The sequence below is a fragment of the Pseudophryne corroboree genome, chromosome 9 (genome assembly GCF_028390025.1).
Source record: "Pseudophryne corroboree isolate aPseCor3 chromosome 9, aPseCor3.hap2, whole genome shotgun sequence".
NCBI classification, from domain to species: Eukaryota; Metazoa; Chordata; class Amphibia; order Anura; family Myobatrachidae; genus Pseudophryne; species Pseudophryne corroboree.
Genome location: NC_086452.1, coordinates 171365711 through 171387644, shown reverse-complemented (window position 1 = coordinate 171387644; position 21934 = coordinate 171365711). Strand labels below are relative to the sequence as shown.

The 21934-nt window shown below is 47.7% G+C and overlaps 1 protein-coding gene and 3 pseudogenes across 2 annotated transcripts in view; 2 read left to right on the top strand and 2 right to left on the bottom strand.

Moving 5' to 3' along the window:
- Positions 1-21934, bottom strand: part of LOC134957786 (uncharacterized) — a 947589-nt gene that overhangs the window by 420027 nt on the left and 505628 nt on the right. The window lies entirely within an intron of this gene.
- On the bottom strand, positions 83-200 carry LOC134963598 (5S ribosomal RNA; annotated as a pseudogene).
- Positions 1675-1792, top strand: LOC134963596 (5S ribosomal RNA; annotated as a pseudogene).
- LOC134961745 (5S ribosomal RNA) lies at positions 1932-2049 on the top strand (annotated as a pseudogene).

Genomic DNA, 21934 nt, shown 5'->3' with positions numbered 1-21934 from the left:
TACAAATCCACCATGGGTGGTCCGGGAGTGTTTTTCCAGAAACAGACATAGGGGTATAGTCAGTTTTGGAGAATTAAAATGGGGCCCACTGCACCTGGTATTCTCAGGGGGTTTCCCTTCCTAATACTAGCCAGGCCACACCTGCTTAGCTTCCGAGATTGGACAGGATCGGGCGTATTCAGGGTAGTATGGCCGTGGGCCAGTGTGAGGAAAAAATTGAGTGGAAAGGGAGAATGCACTGTTTTAGTGTACTTCACACTCAACCACAACCACTGATGGTTTCGGGATAGTATTTCCAGACAATGTAAAAATAATTGGTGTCTGGGTTTAGGGAGGATGTGTATAGTTGGAGAAATTTAGGAAAGTGATATATGATGTGAGTGTGTGTGAATCATGTCACTAAATGAAAAAAATTTTTTGGGGGGATGTATGAAAAGGTAGAGTGAGGCTTGAAAAAAATTATATATACTCTAATTAACTGATGTAAAGGACAAAACACACAGAGTAGGTTAGTCCCAAGGAATGGAATAGAGAGTTGACTACTGTTGTATGTGAATTTCATGTTGATCTGGTTAGTATTTAGAGACAGAATGTATTGGTCCAGTTCATCTTGGGTACCGTCCCAGATCATAAAAATATCATCGATGTAGCGTATCCAGATCAGAATATGATTAGTGTATTTCTCTTGATCATCACTGAACACCATTTCCCGTTCCCACCAGCCCAAAAAGAGGTTCGCATATGTGGGGGCACATGCCGCATCACTCCAAATCAGTGCAGCACGGAAACTTTTTCCCTGCTCTAAACTGATTATACAGTGCTTAGCACTGTTCCTTGCGCTCAATAGTGTGCTTCCTCCTTACAAACGACCTATACTGGGTGATTTCATCAGACCATTAGGGTCATCAATTATGCCTATACTTATCATCAATTTGTAAAGAGGTGTCAATTTACCCCATGACAGTGGTAACGGTCATCAGACCATTATACACCACTTTATTTACCCTTGTCACAGATATCGCAATAGCAATCTAAATACTATATTTTCTGTTTCACAACAGCTTGCTGAATTACAGTAATAATCTGTGGCACTTAGTCCTCATACCCGCCCTTGCCTCCAAGGTTCTACTATTACTATATACAGATACCAAAATGTGATCTAAAGATACAATTTGTTTTTTCAATATGCATATGTTTTATGGTAGCATTTTTCATACTTCATCTCTGACTATTTGATATTTGATATGAGATAGAGGTATTCATTTCTTCCTACTTAGGAATTAAAGGTAAGTATTGTCACTTAGGAGCCAGCCCTGAGCTCCGTCATAATATATGACCATTTATTTTCTTTCGCATAGGGACTAACCTACTCTGTGTGTTTTGTCCTTTACATCAGTTAATTAGAGTATATATAATTTTTTTCAAGCCTCACTCTACCTTTTCATACATCCCCCCAAAAAATTTTTTTCATTTAGTGACATGATTCACACACACTCACATCATATATCACTTTCCTAAATTTCTCCAACTATACACATCCTCCCTAAACCCAGACACCAATTATTTTTACATTGTCTGGAAATACTATCCCGAAACCATCAGTGGTTGTGGTTGAGTGTGAAGTACACTAAAACAGTGCATTCTCCCTTTCCACTCAATTTTTTCCTCACACTGGCCCACGGCCATACTACCCTGAATACGCCCGATCCTGTCCAATCTCGGAAGCTAAGCAGGTGTGGCCTGGCTAGTATTAGGAAGGGAAACCCCCTGAGAATACCAGGTGCAGTGGGCCCCATTTTAATTCTCCAAAACTGACTATACCCCTATGTCTGTTTCTGGAAAAACACTCCCGGACCACCCATGGTGGATTTGTATTCAGCACGGACATTGAAATCTTGCTCTTATTTTCTTTCACTTCTTTCTCACCCCAGGCCCACGGCCATACTACCCTGAATGCGCCCGATCCTGTCCGATCTCGGAAGCTAAGCAGGTATGGCCTGGTCAGTATCAGGATGGGAAACCCCCTGAGAATACCAGGTGCAGTGGGCCCCCTTTTTCCTCTATCTCTAATACAACATTCAACATTGCTCATTCAAACTTGCTACCATATCACTCTCCATTTGGATACCTTTGTATTGAGGCATATATAGTGACGGTCCTGGATATACTCATTTCACTTGAATATACCTATATCCTTCCAATTTATCACTTCCAATATTTTCACCTTCTCCTAGCCACTTGTACCTCATTTGCTAAAAGGGTTAAACAAGTTTTTTTAGCTAAATTACCAGACACGAGTCCTATATTCTTCATACTATTCCTCCTCCCCTTTTTTTCCTTTTATTTGAGAAACAATTAAAGGTTAAGTTTTATCGTATTTATATTTTTTTCCATACTTACCTCATCTAATCTAATTTAATTTATTCAAATGAGTGCTCCCAAACAAGGGTTTTTTGTCTTGTCTCTCCTTCCCAACTGTAGTCCAATCTACAATTTTCCTGGGAGCACCGCCAATCAGTAGCAGTTCCTAATCACATTTTTTCAACTGCATTTATATTGGTTTTCTTATGCTATTCATATATCTTACTTAGATTATTAACACTAGTGCGGTTCCAAATTCAACCTTATATAGATTCCGACAACTCGGCTGCCCTTCTTGGGCATGATCCTGGACACGGAACTGCAGAGAGTGTTTCTTCCGGCGGAAAAAGCTCTGGAAATCTAATGCATGGTCAAGGAGATTCTGAAACCGGCAAGAGTGTCGATTCATCAATGCACTCGAGTGCTAGGGAAGATGGTTGCGGCTTACGAAGCCATTCTGTTTGGCAGGTTTCATGCCCGGGTGTTTCAGTGGGACCTGCTGGACAAATGGTCCGGGTCTCACCTGCACATGCACCAGAAAATAAGTCTATCTTCCAGGACCAGAATTTCTCTCCTGTGGTGGCTGCAAAGTTCTCACCTACTGGAGGGACGCAGGTTCGGGATCCAGGATTGGGTCCTGCTGACCACGGATGCAAGTCTCCGAGGCTGGGGGGCAGTCACACAAGGAAGAAGTTTCCAGGGAAAATGGTCAAGCCAGGAAACTTGTCTCCACATAAACGTTCTGGAGTTAAGAGCCATTTACAACGGCCTTCTGCAAGCGGAACAACTTCTTCGAGGTCTACCTGTCCTGATTCAGTCGGACAACGTAACAGCGGTGGCGTACGTAAACCGCCAAGGCGGAACAAAGAGCAGAGCGGTGATGGCGGAAGGCCACAAGAGTTCTCTGCTGGGCAGAAAAACACGTGAGCGCTCTGTCAGCAGTCTTCCTTCCGGGCGTGGACAACTGGGAAGCAGACTTCCTCAGCAGACACGATCTCCATCCAGGAGAGTGGGCTCTTCATGAAGAGGTATTTGCAGAAGTGACAAGGCGTTGGGGAATTCATCAAATAGACATGATGGCGTCTCGCCTCAACAAGAAGCTTCCGAGGTATTGTATCAGGTCAAGGGACCCCCAAGCCAGTGCAGTGGACGCCCTGGTAACTCTGTGGGTGTTTCAGTCGGTATATGTGTTCCCTCCACTTCCTCTCATTCCAAAAGTGTTGAGGATCATAAGACGAACAAGAGCTCCGGCAGTACTCGTCGTTCCAGATTGGCCGCGGAGGGCTTGGTATCCGGATCTTCAGGAATTACTCATAGAAGATCCTTGGCCGCTTCCTCTCAGAGAGTACCTGTTACTGCAGGGGCCGTGCGTATTTCAAGACTTGCCGCGGCTGCGTTTGACGGCGTGGAGGTTGAACGCCAAATCCTAGCTCGAAAGGGTATTCCCGGGGAAGTCATCCCCACTCTCCTTAAGGCTAGAAAGGAGGTCACGGCGAAGCATTATCACCGTATTTGGAGAAAATATGTGTCGTGGTGTGAAGCCAAGAAAGCTCCTATGGAGGAGTTTCAGCTGGGTCGTTTCCTCCATTTTTTGCAGGCAGGCATGGATGCAGGCCTGAAATTGGGTTCCATCAATGTGCAGATTTCGGCTTTATCTATTTTCTTTCAAAAAGAATTGGCTGTCCTTCCTGAAGTTCAGACTTTCGTGAAGGGAGTGCTGCATATCCATCCTCCGTTTGTGCCACCCGTGGCACCGTGGGATCTTGACGTGGTGTTACAATTTCTTATATCTCACTGGTTTGAACCTTTGCGAAAGGTTGAGTTGAAATTTCTCACTTGGAAAGTGGTTATGCTTTTGGCCTTGGCGTCCGCCAGACGGGTGTCGGAATTGGTGGCTTTGTCTCACAAGAGCCCATATTTGATTTTCCATGAGGATAGAGCGGAATTGAGGACTCGTCAACAATTTCTGCCGAAGGTGGTGTCTTCGTTTCACATAAATCAACCTATTGTGGTGCCTGTGGCTACGGATGCCGTGACGGTGCCAAAATCTCTCGATGTCGTCAGAGCTTTGAAAATTTATGTCGTCAGAATGGCTCTTGTTAGGAAAACGGAGGCTCTGTTTGTCCTGTACGCTTCCAACAAGATTGGAAATCCTGCTTCCAAGCAGACTATTGCACGCTGGATTTGTAATACGATTCAGCACGCTCATTCTACGGCTGGATTGCCGTTGCCGAAGTCAGTGTAGGCCCATTCTACCAGGAAGGTGGGCTCATCTTGGGCGGCTGCCCGAGGGGTCTCGCCACTTCAACTTTGCCGAGCAGCTACGTGGTTGGGTTCAAACACTTTTGCTAAGTTCTACAAGTTTGATACCCTGGCTGATGAGGACCTCATGTTTGCTCAATCGGTGCTGCAGAGTCGTCCGCACTCTCCCGCCCGTTCTGGAGCTTTGGTATAGACCCCATGGTCCTTTTGGAGTCCCCAGCATCCTCTAGGACGTAAGAGAAAATAGGATTTTAATACCTACCGGTAAGTCCTTTTCTCCTAGTCCGTAGAGGATGCTTGGCGCCCATCCCAGTGCAGACTGCTACTTGCAGTTGTATTGTTAGTTGTTGTTTTCGGTTACACGAAGGTTGTGTATCGCTTATGTTCAGCTTGTTGCTGTTTTCGTTCATATTGTTATCTGGTATTCCTGCTGATCCAGTTGTACGGTGTGTTTGTGGTGTGAGCTGGTATGTATCTCACCCTTAGCGTAACAAAAATCCTTTCCTCGAAATGTCCGTCTCCCTGGGCACAGTTCCTATAACGGAGGTCAGGAGGAGGGGCATAGAGGGAGGAGCCAGTTCACACACATTCAAAGTCTTATAGTGTGCCCATGTCTCCTGCGGATCCCGTCTATACCCCATGGTCCTTTTGGAGTCCCCAGCATCCTCTACGGACTAGGAGAAAAGGATTTACCGGTAGGTATTAAAATCCTATTTTTATACTATATTAAACAAACTATAAAAAAAAAAAAAAAACAACGATGTAGGATGTATCGCAATGTGTCAGGAATTGGCGGTCAGCTGTGTCTCACCTACCAGCGTGCTGGTGTGCAGGCCTCCGGAGGTCATGGCCCCAGTCGCGGCTGTATGGATGCGCTGACCGCGAGCGTCATCTCCCGTGTCGCTGAGTATACCTGAGTCTGGTCCTGCGTTTGTGTTCCGCTGTGTGCCGGCATCTGGTCTGTATGGATGCTGCTATGACACCTGCACTCAGCTAATCCCGGCATCTAATCCAGCCCTGTGTTTCCAGCCAGAACATTGCGACCAATCACTGCAGAGCAAGGGGTATAAGTTCCTGTCCGGGGCTCACTCTCATCACCTCGGACAACGAGTCACATACCCTGTGTCTAGTTCTCCCAGTTCCTGCGTTCCTGTTTCCAGCGTTCCCCTGTGGTTACCTCATTTGTTCCAGTTTCCATTTCTACAGCTCTCCTGTTACTCCGGACTTCAGCTACATCCAGCTTCAAACCCATCAGCAGTAAGAGACTCTCCTCAGGTGTTCTTTCTCATTACTTATCTGTGCACTAATTGTCAGCATACCATCTGTGCAACTCAGCAGTAATAACATCTACTTGCTTAGAGACTGTCTCCTGCTTTAGCCTAAGTGTGGCTATATGGACTTGTGCTTTACAGAGACTGTGAGTTACTCATATATTCCGGAGTTCTGCTTTCCTAACCATTATCAGTTTGCCCTGTGTTATTCAGAGACTGTGTATTTCCAAATACTACTGGAGTTCTGTTATTTCACCTGCATTCATTATCAAGTTATTTTACGTTCTGCTGCAAGAGACTTTTAAGTTGTTTGGATTTAGTTACCTGTCATAGTTTTCAACATTACCGGTTTCCATTGTATTCAGTAATATACCATCTGCTTTGCATTAATAAATATCAGCGCTCATGCGCAGGACTTTTATATTGCCTCCCCGCTTTGTACATCGCACCAACACTGACTCACTAGCGCCCCCGCCGGGGACAGACAAAACCAGAGACCTGGACGGACCCGGACGGTGGTCAGAGTGTTGGGTCAGGGACACTCCAAGGCTTAGTGTCACGACTAGATGGTCAAGAGGCTGCGCAGCAGCAGATTATACAATACCTGCAGGAAATGTCTTTTTGCTTAGATACTCTGCAACAGTCATTTCCAACTTCAGCTCCTCCAGTGTCCCCATCAGTTTCTGCTCCTGTTCCTAGTTCCATAGTTTCTAGCTCTCCAGTTGCTTCTATTCCAATGTCTCGCATCCATCTTCCTACACCAAGTAAATTTGATGGTAATCCTAAAATGTGTCGTGGATTTTTGAATCAATACGAAGTCCACTTTGAATTGCAACCACAGAACTTTCCAACACCTAGAGCAAAGGTTGCATATATTGTCTCTCTTTTAGCTGGTTCTGCTCTGAATTGGGTCTCTCCGCTGTGGGAGCGAGCAGATGCATTGCTGAATAATTATACAGAGTTTGTTGCCGCATTCCGACGCATCTTTGACGAGCCTGGGCGTACGACTTCTGCTTCCTCAGACCTCCTTCAGATCCGCCAGGGAACACGTACTGTGGGTCAGTACGTCATTCAGTTCCAGACATTGGCATCAGAGGTGAAGTGGAACAACCAGGCATTGGTTGCCGCCTTCTGGCATGGTCTGTCTGACCGCATAAAGGATGAATTGACTACCCGAGATCTACCAGAGCAACTGGAGGCCCTAATCTCTCTGTGTGTCAAGTTGGATCTACGTTTACGTGAGCGAGCATGTGAACGCTCTCGAGGTGATCTTCGCAAGCACCGAGTTATGCCTTCTGTACAGTCTCCACCTATTACTGCTGACGAACCTATGCAGGTAAACAAATTTCGTTTAACACTTGAGGAGCGGTCCAGAAGATTAAAGGAAAGACTGTGTCTCTATTGTGCTGCTGATGGTCATCTGATTGGTTCCTGCCCTGCTCGGTCGGGAAACGCCAGGTCCTAACTTGCAAAGGAGGAGTCAAGTTAGGGACCTTAAATAAAGCTCCTTCATCTCAAGACCTAATATTGCCTGTCACTTTGGAAATGCCAGATGGACTCCAGTCTTTGTCCGCTTTAGTGGATTGTGGTGCTGCTGGGAATTAAATCACACAAGCTGCAGTGGATAGACTTTCTCTCCCAGTGTCAAAGCTGTCTCATCCGGTTTATCTTACTGCCGTAGACAGAAGCCATATTGCTGAAGGATCCATCACTCAGCAGACCAAGTCAGTAGTTCTGGGAGTGGGCTTCCTGCATTCTGAGCTCATCAAATTCCTGGTCATACCAAAAGCTACCTATGAGATTGTACTGGGTATGCCTTCAATTGCACAATCCACAATTTGACTGGTCTACCTTACAGTTGACGGTGTGGAGTTCCTTCTGTATCCATTCATGCTTAGCTCAAGTATGTCCAATAAAATCCACAAGTGTAAAACCTCAGTCGGGCCTTCCAGAGGCCTATCAGGAATTCACTGACGTATTCAGTGAGAAAGCTGCTGATGTCTTGCCGCCTCATTGAGAATGGGACTGTCCCATCGATTTGGTTCCAGGGAGCAAGCCACCTAGAGGGCATACATACCCTCTTTCAGTTCCAGAGACTCAAGCAATGAGCGAATATATAAAGGAGAATTTACAGAAAGGGTTTATCCGTCCATCTTCTTCCCCGGCCGGTGCGGGATTCTTCTTCGTTAAGAAGAAGGATGGAGGACTACGCTCCTGTATTGATTATCGGGGTTTAAATGACATCACAATTAAAAACAGCTACCCGTTACCTCTCATCACAGAGCTGTTTGACAGAGTCAGAGGTGCCTCCATCTTCACGAAACTGGATCTTCGCGGGGCTTACAATCTTATCAGGATTCGAAGTGGTGATGAGTGGAAAACCGCCTTCAATACTCGTGATGGCCACTACGAATATCTAGTGATGCCCTTCGGTTTGAGTAATGCCCCGGCTGTGTTTCAAAACTTTGTCAACGAAGTATTTAGAGATCTCCTGTATAAGTGTGTGGTAGTTTACCTCGATGACATCCTGATATTTTCCCGTGATTTAGTTTCTCATCGCCAACAGGTAAAAGAGGATCTTCGACGTCTTCGACAGAATCATCTGTATGGCAAACTATCTAAATGCACGTTTGAAGCTTCTTCAATATCTTTCCTGGGATACATCATTTCCGGAACAGACCTTCAAATGGACCCAGCTAAACTAGAAGCCATAGAGAACTGGTCTCTTCCAACAACACTCAAGTCAGTTCAACTTTTTATTGGCTTCGCTAACTACTACAGGAAGTTTTTTAAGGGCTTTTCCACATTAATAGCCCCAATTACCTGCCTAACCCGAAAAGGGGGAAATCCTTCCCAATGGTCTGATGAAGCGCTGTCTGCTTTTCATAAAATAAAACAGGCTTTTATTTCAGCTCCCGTGTTACAACAGCCAGATGTCAATAAGGCCTTTATCTTGGAAGTAGACGCCTCAACGGTTGGCGTGGGCGCAGTCCTGTCCCAGGTGGGCGTTGATGGTAAGACTCACCCTTGCGGGTTTTTCTCTCGTAGATTCTTGCCCGCAGAAATTAACTATACCATCGGTGACCAGGAGCTGTTGGCAATCAAATTGTCCCTTGAAGAATGGAGATATCTGCTGGAGGGTGCGAGATTCCCTATTACCATCTACACGGATCACAAGAACCTTCTTTACTTGAAGGCAGCGCAGTGTCTGAATCCCCAACAAGCAAGGTGGGCCCTATTCTTTTCTCGTTTTGATTTTGAGTTGATGTTTAGACCTGGCTCACAAAATGTTAAGGCAGATGCATTATCTCGCTCTATGAGTTCAACTGAGGAATCATCAGAACAAGCTGCTCGACCCGTATTAAATCCTGTGGTGTTCGCAGCTACAAGGGTATCCCAAGTCCCACCTCCAGGCAGGATGTTTGTCTCTCCTGAGCTTCGTCCAAATCTCCTGTCCTGGGCTCATACGTCTAAATTTACTGGTCACTCTGGAGTTAAAAACTTTCAAGTTTCTGTCCCAAACTTATTGGTGGCCTCATATGAAAGTAGATGTTCAAGAATTCATAGCTTCATGTCCCAAATGTGCTCAGCACAAAGTTCCTTGTCAGGCTCCTGCAGGCCAATTGCTACCATATTCCATTCCCAAGCGCCCCTGGTCTCATTTATCAATGGACTTTATTTCAGACCTTCCTCCCTCTAATGGATATGATACCATTTGGGTAGTGGTTGATAGGTTTTCAAAAATGGCACACTTCATCCCACTCATGGGGTTACCCTTTGCTCCAAAGCTGGCACAGTTATTTGTTCGTGAAATCTTTAGGTTACATGGACTTCCAACAGAAATAATATCTGACCGTGGTGTACAGTTTGTGGCAAAGTTTTGGAGGGCTCTATGTTCTGCGCTACAAGTCAAACTTAAGTTCTCTACGGCCTATCACCCTCAAACAAATGGGCAGACGGAGAGGGTAAATCAAGAGCTTGAGACTTATCTAAGACTGTATATTTCCTCTTCACAGGATGACTGGGTAGATTTATTGCCTTGGGCGGAGTTTGCTCATAATTTCCGTTATCATACTTCTTCAGATACAACTCCTTTTTTCGCAGTTTATGGTCAACATCCTAGAGTACCGGATTTCCAAGATTTACCCGTCATAGACGTGCCTGCAGCTGCTGCTGCTCTTCAGCGGTTCTCTCAAATTTGGAAGAAGATTCATCTATCTCTTAAAAAGGTTTCTCAACGGTATAAAATGTTTGCTGATCGAAAGAGACGAGCAGTTCCTAGTTTAAAGCCAGGCGACAAAGTCTGGTTATCTACTCGGAATCTCCGTCTCAGAGTTCCTTCGATGAAATTTGCTCCACGGTTTATTGGACCATTTCCAGTAGAAAGTGTTATTAATCCAGTGGCTTATAAATTAAAACTGCCTTCCTATTTGAAAGTTCCCAACTCATTCCATATTTCTCTCCTCAGACCACCAATTCTCAATCGTTTCCAGAGAGCGCTTCCAGTAGCCCCAAAGGTACAAACTCATCAGGGCGTGGAATACGAGGTGGAGGACTCTCGTCATCGCTACGGTCATTTGCAATACCTAATTGACTGGTCTGGATATGGTCCTGAAGAGAGGAGTTGGGTAAACGCTACGGATGTGCACGCTCCACGGTTGGTACAAGCCTTCCACAGACTCTTCCCTGCTAAGCCTCGTGAGTGTTCGGTGCCCACCCATAAAGGAGGGGGTACTGTCAGGAATCGGCGGTCAGCTGCGTCTCACCTACCAGCGCGCTGGTGTGCAGGCCTCCGGAGGTCATGGCCCCAGTCGCGGCTGCATGGATGCGTTGACCATGAACGTCATCTCCCGTGTCGCTGAGTACCCCTGAGTCTGGTCCTGCGTTTGTGTTCCGCTGTGTGCCGGCATCTGGTCTGTATGGATGCTGCTGCGACACCTGCACTCAGCTAATCCCGGCATCTAATCCAGCCCTGTGTTTCCAGCCAGAACACTGCAACCAATCACTGCAGAGCAAGGGGTATAAGTTCCTGTCCGGGGCTCACTCTCATCGCCTCGGACAACGAGTCACATACCCTGTGTCTAGTTCTCCCAGTTCATGCGTACCTGTTTCCAGCGTTCCCCTGTGGTTACCTCACTTGTTCCAGTTTCCATTTCTACAGCTCTCCTGTTACTCCGGACTTCAGCTACATTCAGCTTCAAACCCATCAGCAGTAAGAGACTCTCCTCAGGTGTTCTTTCTCATTACTTATCTGTGCACTAATTGTCAGCATACCATCTGTGCAACTCAGCAGTATAACATCTACTGGCTTAGAGACTGTCTACTGCTTTAGCCTAAGTGTGGCTACAGTATATGGACTTGTGCTTTACAGAGACTGTGAGTTACTTATATATTCTGGAGTTCTGCTTTCCTAACCATTATCAGTTTGCCCTGTGTTATTCAGAGACTGTGTATTTTCAAATACTACTGGAGTTCTGTTATTTCACCTGCATTCATTATCAAGTTATTTTACGTTCTGCTGCAAGAGACTTTTAAGTTGTTTGGATTTAGTTACCTGTCATAGTTTTCCACATTACCGGTTTCCATTGTATTCAGTAATATACCATCTGCTTTGCATTAATAAATATCAGCGCTCATGCGCAGGACTTTTATATTGCCTCCCCGCTTTGTACATCGCACCAACACTGACCCACTAGCGCCCCCGCCGGGGACAGACAAAACCAGAGACCTGACACAATGCAGATGAGATGTGTAGTACATCCCGTCTCCCAATTATAAGGTTGGTTTGAAATGGTTTTGCCCATATATGATATGGTCAATTACACAACCTGAAAAAAAAAGTGTTGTTAACTGCCAAAGATATTTGAATAAATTTAAGGTATTTTGGGGTTGCTGAATTCAAAAGCGAAAGTTCTTTTCAAATTCCATCTAGTTCTTGAGTTAATGGATACCCTCAATTAATATGGAACTTAGCCATAATGATTGTGTGCACATGGGAATGTACCGGAACATGTAGAAGGTGAGACACACAAATATATTCTAAAGCCAGGTACACATCAGAATGATGTGTTCGAACTTCCTAGTCGATATGCTGGCCAACATATCATGCTGTGCATACACACGGCACAATGCAGTGGTGCAATGGGACGCTGTAGCCTTCCATGCTGCACTGAGCAGCATGGCATTGTTAACAATATCTTCTGATTGACCATGCATCACAGCCAACCAGAAGATATTGTTAACGACCCGGAGGAGCATGCAGTTGCGAGTACACACTGCGTCAGGGCTGGCTTCAGGACTACTAGCACCCTGAGCGAGAATTTTTGAAGCGCCCCCCCCCTCCCCGCTCCTGGGAAAGTAGGTGTGGCTTCACAACTATATATAAATTTATAAAATTATAAATATACAGTATATATCGTATTCTCTCATTATCTCCCCCACCACCTCTACACACACAATTGGCAACCTACACATAATGCCTACAGTACTGCTCCTTACGCATAATGCCCCCAGCAGTGCCAGATATACATAATGATCCCATTAGTGCCAGATACACATAATATCCCCAGCAGTGCCAGATACACATAATGCCCTCAGCAGTGCCAGATACACATAATGCCTTCAGCAGTGCCAGATACGCATTCCCAAGAGAAATCAGGCAGAAGGTTTAACTTTTGATTTAAGCCTGAAGGGAGATGGTGGGGGAGCACACAGGTTCCTTACACAAGTCCTCCAACAAAGATGCTAAATCACCTATTCCGGGTTCTCCCAGAATCAATCACCTCCTGCTCATCACAAAAGCACAAGCAAATGTTAATCACTGCAATAAAGCCATAACAGGGATATTTGTGAGTATTTTTGAGTTCTGCTTCTATAAGTGTTCCAGATGTAAACTATATAGCTGGAAGGGAGCATCCAGCAGGCGCACAGATATGCATACACACAGGCACACAGCTGCTGCATACACTTCAGCAGGGAAACATGCCTGTGCTGTCAGGGAACCAAATAATAGCATGTGCACATAGAGAAGTCGTGGTACCCCTCTATGTATCCCCTGTATGCGACCAGTAATTCAGAAAAAGCACAGCTCTGGTTCCACCTGTTCATGTGTGAAGGAAGAGAGCAACGCTGCTTGGTCTCCTTGCTATTCTCACTCCTGCTCACACCACTATAGCACCCCTGTTATACAATAGGTGCCAGCCCCAGTAATTGAGCTGCCACTATCGGTGCCCATGCATGCCATGTGTCAGTCATATGAATGCATTCTGAGAACTTGTCTCCGAAGTCCCCTGTCACACTACAGCTGCTGCACCTCTCACAGTGACTGGGGTGGGAGGGACCCTGCACAGACAGCAGGAGGACCAGTGGCGTAACTACTGCAACTGCAGCCCTCGCGGTTGCTTGGGGGCGAGGGGCTGCGGGGGCGCCGCCACTGCTTTAGCGCAGATTGACATGCGGACGAGCGTCCGCATGTCAATCTGCTCTCACTAACCTCCGCTGCTGTAAGGAGGGACACGGAGGGCACAGCGCGCGCCTCTCCTGTGTCCCTGGCGGGTCTAATAAAGGAAGTGCCGTTCGTGAGCTCTGATTGGCTCACGAACCGGCACTTCCTTTAACAGACCCGCCAGAGACCCACGAGGGACACAGGAGAGGCGAGCGTTGCGCCCTCCGTGTCCCTCCATCACAAAACAGCGGGGGAGCGGGAGAGCCGGGGGGGAGGAGCACTGGGGAAGCATATGCAGCACGGGGGAGGTGGCTTATGTGGCACTGAGGGGGCATATGTGGCACTGGGGGGTATATGTGTACCTGGCACATTGGGGAGGAGCTATATTTGGCACTGGGGCATGTGAGTACTTGGCACTGTGGGGGAATATCTGGCACTGGGGGCATATGTGGCACTGGGGGGTATATGTGTACCTGGCACATGGGGGGGGGCTATGTTTGGCACTGGGGGCATGTGAGTACCTGGCACTGTGGGGGAATACTGGCACTGGGGGCATATGTGGCACTGGGAGCACAGCCCTAGCAACAAGCACTACCCCCTAGCAACGAGCATGACACCCAGTGCATGAAACCCCTGGCAACGAGCATGACACCCAGTGCATGAAACCCCTGGCAACGAGCATGACACCCTGAGCATGAAAACCCCTGGCACCATGCATGGAACCAAAAGCATGAAACCCCTGGCAACGAGCAGGTAATTTAAAAGTAATTAGAAGCCTTACTGTAGGACTTAATGTGTAATGGGCATTACGGTGTGGCATAATGTATCACAGACATTGCGGTGTGTGTCATAATGTGTCACAGGCATTACGGTGTGTAGCATACTATATCACAGGCATTGTGGTATGTGGTATAATGTCTCAGGGGCATTGCAGTGTGGCATAATGTATAACGGGCATTGCAGTGTGTGGCATAGGGTATAACGGGCATTGCGGTATGTGTCACAGGCATTACAGTGTATGGTATACTAAATCACGGGCATTGTGATATGTGGTATAATGTTTCAGGGTCATTGCAGTGTGTGGCATAATGTATCACGGACATTGCGGTGTGTGTCATAATGTATCAGGGGCATTGCAGTGTGTAGCATAATGTATAACGGGCATTGTGATTCCTGTCATAATGTGTCACAGGCATTACGGTGTGTGGCATAATATGTCGGGGGCATTACGGTGTGTGCATATTGTGTCATGTGCATTATTGCGTGCGGCATAATGTCTAAGGGCCATTGCAGTATGTGGCATAATGTATACTGGGCATTACTATAAGGAGGAAAAATTACAAATAATGTAAGGGGCATGAATCAGGATTATTTTTCTTTCCTGTGGTGGCTAACGTCTGGGCGTGCAGGTTGCAAAACTGGGGTATAAGGTAGTCCTTTTCCTGCAATGCCACGCCCCTTTATGCGAAGCCACGCCCATTTCAACGAAGCCACACACCCTTTTTTGCGGCGCATGTTTGTCCCTTTACTAGTGCCAATTATGGGGGATGGGGGGGGGCGCTGAAGAATTTTTTGGCTTGGGGGAGAAAAATTTCTAGTTACGCCACTGAGGAGGACAACAGCCAAGGAGGACTCCCGCTGCTCCCTCACACAGGCGGCATAAAGTGTCTCAGTCAGGCTCCCCTGTAGCACAGCAGCTCCCAGCGCTGGGAGAAAGTGACCCCCCCTGATTGGTGCAGACCACGCTGCTGCAGCTCACACTCACCCTTTCACGAGCTCCCTCATGGCCGTGAGAAGTAGCAGGTATCTTTGAAACTTGGGCACCCTATGTTTGTTTTTTTTGTAACCCCTACGTATCCCCTGTGTTTGAGTCTTTTTTTTACCTATATGATGGTTTCTCTGCATCAGGGGACCTCTGAAGAAATTGAGCCCACTCCTAATGTATTCAGCAGGCAGCTTCAGCGCAGCAGCGGCCAACTAATCTGCCTATTACGCGCTGCCCTCGCTCCTCTGCAATAAACGGTAATGAGACCAGACACCGCTCCATGACGTCACTGGATCTCATTCCCAGCCTGCAACTGGGGGGAGGGAGGTGGGCCATGTGTCTATAGCGCTGCCCGCCTCCCTCATCTATTTACAACTAGGCCGTGCACACTGCACAACAGGTCTAACCAAGGCAGCAGCAGTTCCTTGCCAGGCGCCCTTAGTAGCTGGGCGCCCAGCGCGGCCGCTCCTATCGATCATGCCTTGAGCCTGCCCTGCACTGTGATGCTCTATGCACAATTTGTTGTTCCAATTTGCCCAGAAACATCAAATCATGTCTATATCAATATATTGTATACTTGGCCCAAGGGTTCACATTGTGATCATTCTAGAATATCCCCCCTCTGTGTATAAGTGATCGGCCACTGTCAGTTCACAGCTGGCAGTTGAGCAATTTGCATTGTCTATAGTGTTTTTCTTGTTTATCGTCCATGTATCAGCACGAGATCCATGAGTCAGCACCACAAAGTTACCCAAAAAATTGCTCTGATATGATTGTCAATCAGCATCACACTGGCTTATTTATAATGGGTGCAGTGTGTGCGGTGCACATGGATCCCTGAGTCTTATTTTTCTCTAACATCCATAAGGGATACTGGGGACACTTAGTACTATGGGGGTATAAATGGGGTCCAAAGGAGCAGGTGCACTTTAAAATATCAAACAGGGTGTGCTGGCTCCTCCCCTCTATTCCCTCCACCACAGCTCAGTTTAGAAAAATGTGCCCTCAGGAGTCGATGCACACTCTGGAGCACCAGAGAATTCAGTTTGTTTTAAACGTTTGTCATTTTCAGGTAGGCTGTTAGGCAACAGCCTACCTGCACCGAGGGATGCTGGGGGGGTGGCAGTCACCGGCTTCCTGGAGGTGCTGAATTGGATCCCGCTGACAGAACAATGGTCCTGAGGGTTAGTGTACCGCGGGCATGGCGCTCTCGCGCACACACCCGCCGCACACCACCAGCACAGAACTTGAAGATCAAGGTGGTGAGTGTTGCCGGAGGACCCGCTTGCAGGGTCCCCCCCCCCCCCCCCCCCCCCGTTACTAGTGCGGTATGGTCGTGGGGCGGGCATATGGACTGCCCCTGGGGTGATCCCATTCCCCCCCACCCCCGGCGCAGACTGGCAGCGGTAGTGAAAATAGGTGCTTGTACCTCATTTTACACTTTGTATAGGACTTTGCCAGTATAAATATGCAAGTAGCTCCGGCACCACTGGAGGAAGGCGGAGCTAACTCAGAGCGGGACCAGCAGCTTCCTGGCGCCATTTCCAGCACTCTCAGTGCTGCAGCAGGAAAGTCAGCTCCTCCAGAGGATACTTCACGGCCAGACGCTGGTACAGGGGTGTAGAAAAGGGGGAGAGCCCGCTGGGGGAACCTTATATTACAGTAGGTTCCTCACACATAATTATACCATATTGCCTAACTTCTGATATCTCCACTAATAGATACAGGCTGGTACTGGTCCCTCCTTCGCTGAGTCTCTCCACACATACTGGGTTGGGTAGGCTTGCTTGTACCTGTGTCTCTGTGTATATATGTGTGGATGTAAATGTTCCCTGTCAGCATGGTGAAGAAAGCTGTGTGTTCTCTCTGTCACACTAGATTTTCTACCTCCCTGGAGATTCTCTCATGTGTGAGCAATGCAGTCAGCCTTCACAGGTTAGTGGGGCTTCTGGGGGTGATTTGCAGGAACCAGCTTGGTTGAGTTCTATTAAATCTATGATGGCGGACATGTCCCATGAATTGACTACTGCTAGGCAAGAAAAGTGTTACGCACACCAGTGCTAACAGGAGTATACCGGTGTATGAACAGAGAGGGAAGCGAAGCAAACAAACTCACAGACAGTATAACATAACATACACAGGAGGTGATGGAATAACTAATAAACACAAAGTGAACGGAGAAGCCCAAAGGCTCAGGAATTGGGTGTCTCCCTAGTGTCAGGAATGCTCAGATGGAATAGAGCGGACAATGAAGCGATGTGTAGTGATTTAACATGTGGAGCACCTGAAATGATGTTGCTAAGAGCAACAGAAAAAACCCCAAAGGGTTACCAACGGGTGTGGGAATAAACTCCTTGGTCAGAGATAGAAATATAGACACAAGGAGAGTATCCACAATCCTAACCCCCACTTGCAGGGCACAGGTTCAGCTTATTGCCACTAAACTGACACCTGGACGCCCTGCACAGTGAGGGAGGATTAAGCAAGCAGGTCTGAGAGTACAGCCGCAAACCTGCTGGGTTCACAGAATAGCAAAAGAACCCCAGCAGGTCAAACAACTGACTCCAGTCTTACTGCTAGGTCCGGATTGGCAGAATGAAGTACCGAATCCCAAGGCCTATTCGCAGTAAGCAACAAGTAAATACAAAGTCACACAGTACTAGCTAACTCTCTGGAACTGACTAACAAACAAAGATTCAGCAGCATTTGCCAAGCCTGAGAGGATGGTTTATATAGCAGGTGCTGTCCACGCCCCACTCAGACCTCACAGACTGTGAGCACAAAACCAGCGCCGGATTCCCTGCCGTGCACAGAGCCTGTAACCACTACACAGTAAAAACCCGGACCGGAGTATCAGCTGCGCTCAGGTTACTTCGCTAACACTTGCCTCCCGGTTGCCATGGCGACGTGGCAGCACAGAGCAGGAGATCCTAACAGTACCCCCCCTCTGACGAGGGGTCAAAGAACCCCTACCACCGGGTTTATCGGGGAACTGCGAGAAGAAAGAGCGTATCGGTCTGGGGGCATGAAGATCACAACTGCGCACCCACGACCGCTCCTCCGGGCCATACCCCTTCCAGTGCACCAAAAATGACAGCCGACCCCGAACCATCTTGGAGTCAAGAACCCTTTCAACCACAAACTCCCTCTGACCCCATATCAGAAGAGGAGAAGGTCTTCCACTGGAAGAAGGATTACTAACCGCCAGTTTTAAAAGGGAACAATGAAATGTTTTATTGATACCCAATGAACGGGGCAGATCTAACTGAAATGCCACCGGATTGATAACCCTGGTGATCTTATAAGGGCCGATGAACCGGGGGCCAAACTTATGAGATGGCTGTCTCAACTTCAAATTCTTGGTGGACAACCAGACGAAGTCTCCTAATTTGAAGCTGCAGGGTCTTCTCCGCTTATCAAAAACCCTTTTGGTCACTAATGACACAGACACAAGGGCTTTCTTCACTTTCCTCCAAATACCCCTAAGGACCGAAACAACAGAGGAACCACCAGACGTGGAATCCAGGGGGTCAAAATAATTGGCCTTAGGATGATGCCCATACACACAAAGGAAGGGAGAGATCCCTGTAGCAGAGTGAGCCGCGTTGTTATAGGCAAACTCCGCCATGGACTGATGAGCAACCCAGTCAGTATGACACTTGGAGACATAACACCTGAGGAACTGCTCCAAGGACTGGTTCACCCTCTCAGTCTGCCCATTAGACTGTGGATGGTAGCCTGACGACAAGCTCACAGAAATCTGGAGATCAGAACAAAATGCCCTCCAGAATTTGGCCACAAACTGGGATCCACGGTCAGAGACCACATCAAGTGGCAACCCGTGGAGGGGCACAACATGGTGCATAAATAACTCAGATAGGCGTCTGGACGATGGCAACCCAACCAGTGGAACGAAATGCGCCATCTTCGAAAACCTGTCAACGACAACCCAAATGGCTGTCATCCCCGAGGATTTGGGCAAGTCCACCACAAAATCCATGGAAATGTGGGTCCATGGCTTAGACGGAATAGAGAGTGGATGTAATGGGCCGACCGGAACCCCTCTAGGAGTTTTATTTCGGGCACAAACGTCACATGCCCGAACCCACTGATCCACATCCCTAGCCACCGAGGGCCACCACACCGCCCTAGACAGCAACTCCCGAGTTCTGGCAATACCCGGATGCCCTGCCGACCTCTTGGCATGGAATTCCAGGAACACTCGCTGTCTTAACCTAGGAGGCACAAACAAGAGACCTACCGGAAGGTCTGGAGGAGCCTGCTCCTGTGCTCTAAGGACTAATGACAAGAGGTCCTGGGTAATGCCCACTTTAATACATGATGGGGACACAATGGGCAATGGCTCCTCGGTGGTCTCTTGAACTGGAGCAAAACTCTGCGAGAGCGCATCAGCCTTGATGTTTTTTGACCCAGGGCGATATGTTATCAAAAAATTAAAGCGAGCAAAAAACAAAGCCCATCGTGCCTGCCTGGCATTGAGCCGCTTCGCTGACTCTAAATATGCCAGATTCTTATGGTCGGTGAGAATTGAGACCACAAACTTAGCCCCCTCAAGCCAGTGTCTCCACTCCCCGAGTGCATCCTTTATAGCCAACAATTCCCGGTTACCCACATCATAATTCATCTCGGCAGACGAAAATTTACGGGAAAAGTAAGCACAGGGATGAAGGCGATTATCAGACACGCCCATCTGAGAGAGCACTGCCCCAATACCTATCTCAGAGGCATCCACTTCTACCACAAAAGGACGCTCTGGATCTGGGTGTCGCAGCACCTTGGCCGAGACAAATGCCCTTTTGAGACGGGCAAAGGCCGCTTTGGCCTCACAAGACCAGTGAGCAACATCCGCCCCTTTCGTAGTGAGTGCCACCAAGGGGGCCACTATAGACGAAAATCCAGCGATAAACCGTCTATAAAAATTCGCAAAGCCCAGAAAACGCTGAAGCGCCTTCAAACTAGTGGGCTGCACCCAATCCAGTACTGCCTGTACCTTAGAACCCTCCATTTGGAAACCTTCTGAGGAGATAATATACCCTAGAAATGCGATTTGCTGGACTTCAAACTCGCACTTCTCCAGCTTCGCCCCAAGCTGGTGGTCTCTGAGTTTCTGGAGGACTAAGCGTACATGCTTCCGATGTTCCTCCAGGGAATGAGAGAAGATTAGGATGTCATCTAGATAAACAACTAAGAATCTATCCAAATATTCCCTGAGCACATCGTTCATGAATTCCTGGAAGACTGCCGGGGCATTAGAGAGCCCAAAAGTCATCACCAAATATTCATAATGCCCTGAGTGGGTATTAAAGGCGGGATCCCTCTCTTATTCGGATTAGATTGTAAGCACCGCGTAGGTCAATCTTAGAAAAAATGGTGGCAGTACTAAGCTGGTCAAACAAAACCGAAATGAGAGGCAGTGGGTACGAGTTTTTAATCGTGATACGGTTCAATTCCCTGAAGTCAATGCAGGGTCGCAACGAACCGTCCTTTTTACCCACGAAAAAGAACCCCGACCCAACTGGGGACTGTGAGGGTCTGATAAATCCCTTAGCCAAGTTCTCCTGAATGTACTCTGCCATAGCCTGAGTCTCAGGACGTGACAGGGAGTACAACCTGCTCTTGGGAAGCTTAGCATCCGGCAACAAATCAATGGCACAGTCATAGGGGCGATGGGGAGGTAAAATCTGCATAACATCCTGGCAATCCTGGCAAACTTAGCTGCGAGAGCCTGACTGGAAGGCTCAAGCAACTCCTGAAACAATCACTACCCCAACTAAGAATCTCCCCAGAGACCCAGTCAAATTGAGGGTTATGGGCCCTTAACCAGGGTGACCCCAAAACCAATGGGGCAAAAGAACAGACAGTCACATAAAAAGACAATTTTTCAGAGTGTGTGGCTCCAATAAACAAAGGAATTTGGCTGGTGCAGGAGGTAATTTTACCCTGGGACAATGGTTCCCCGTTTAACCCACAGATCTCAATCTCTGATGCCAAAGGTACTGAGGGAACAGAGTGTTCCAGGGCGAATTGACGGTCCATGAAAACCCCATCGGCCCCACTGTCAACAAAGGCCTCAGTTTTGACAGTTTGACCGAGGATCTCCAAAGTCACCGGAATGAGAAAAGTCTTTTTAGGAAATTCTGACTTCTGGCCTGACAGGATATTTCCCATCATCCTCAGGCCCTGAAGTTTTCCGGTTTTTCTGGGTATGATACTACAACATGACCTTTATTCCCACAGTACAAACACAAACCCTGCTGTCTCCTCCGCGTCTTCTCACGCGAGGAGAGGCGGGTAGCCCCAATCTGCATAGGCTCCTCGGAATATTCCTCAGAGTCTGAGGTTCCCTTGGGAAAAAAGGAAACTGCGGTCTCCCTTTCAAGCCTACGCTCTCTCAGCCGTCTATCCACCCGGATGGATAACTGCATGAGCTGATCTAAGCTATCAGGCGAGGGATATTGTACCAGTTGGTCCTTTATCTGGTCAGAAAGGCCCCTTCGGTACTGGTTTCTCAGGGCTGGGTCATTCCACTGGGTATCATGAGCCAACCTCCGAAACTCCGTACTATAAACCTCAGCTGGCCGTCGCCCTTGCTTAAGAACCGTAATCTGAGCCTCGGCTGAAGCCATCTTGTCAGGGTCATCATACAAAATGCCCAGTGCCGTAAAAAAAGCATCAACACTTTTAAGCGACGGACAGTCAGGCTGTAACCCATATGCCCAGACCTGTGGGTCTCCTTGTAGCAAGGAAATCACCATGCCCACCCGCTGAATCTCCGACCCAGAAGACTGGGGCCTAAGCCTGAAATATAGC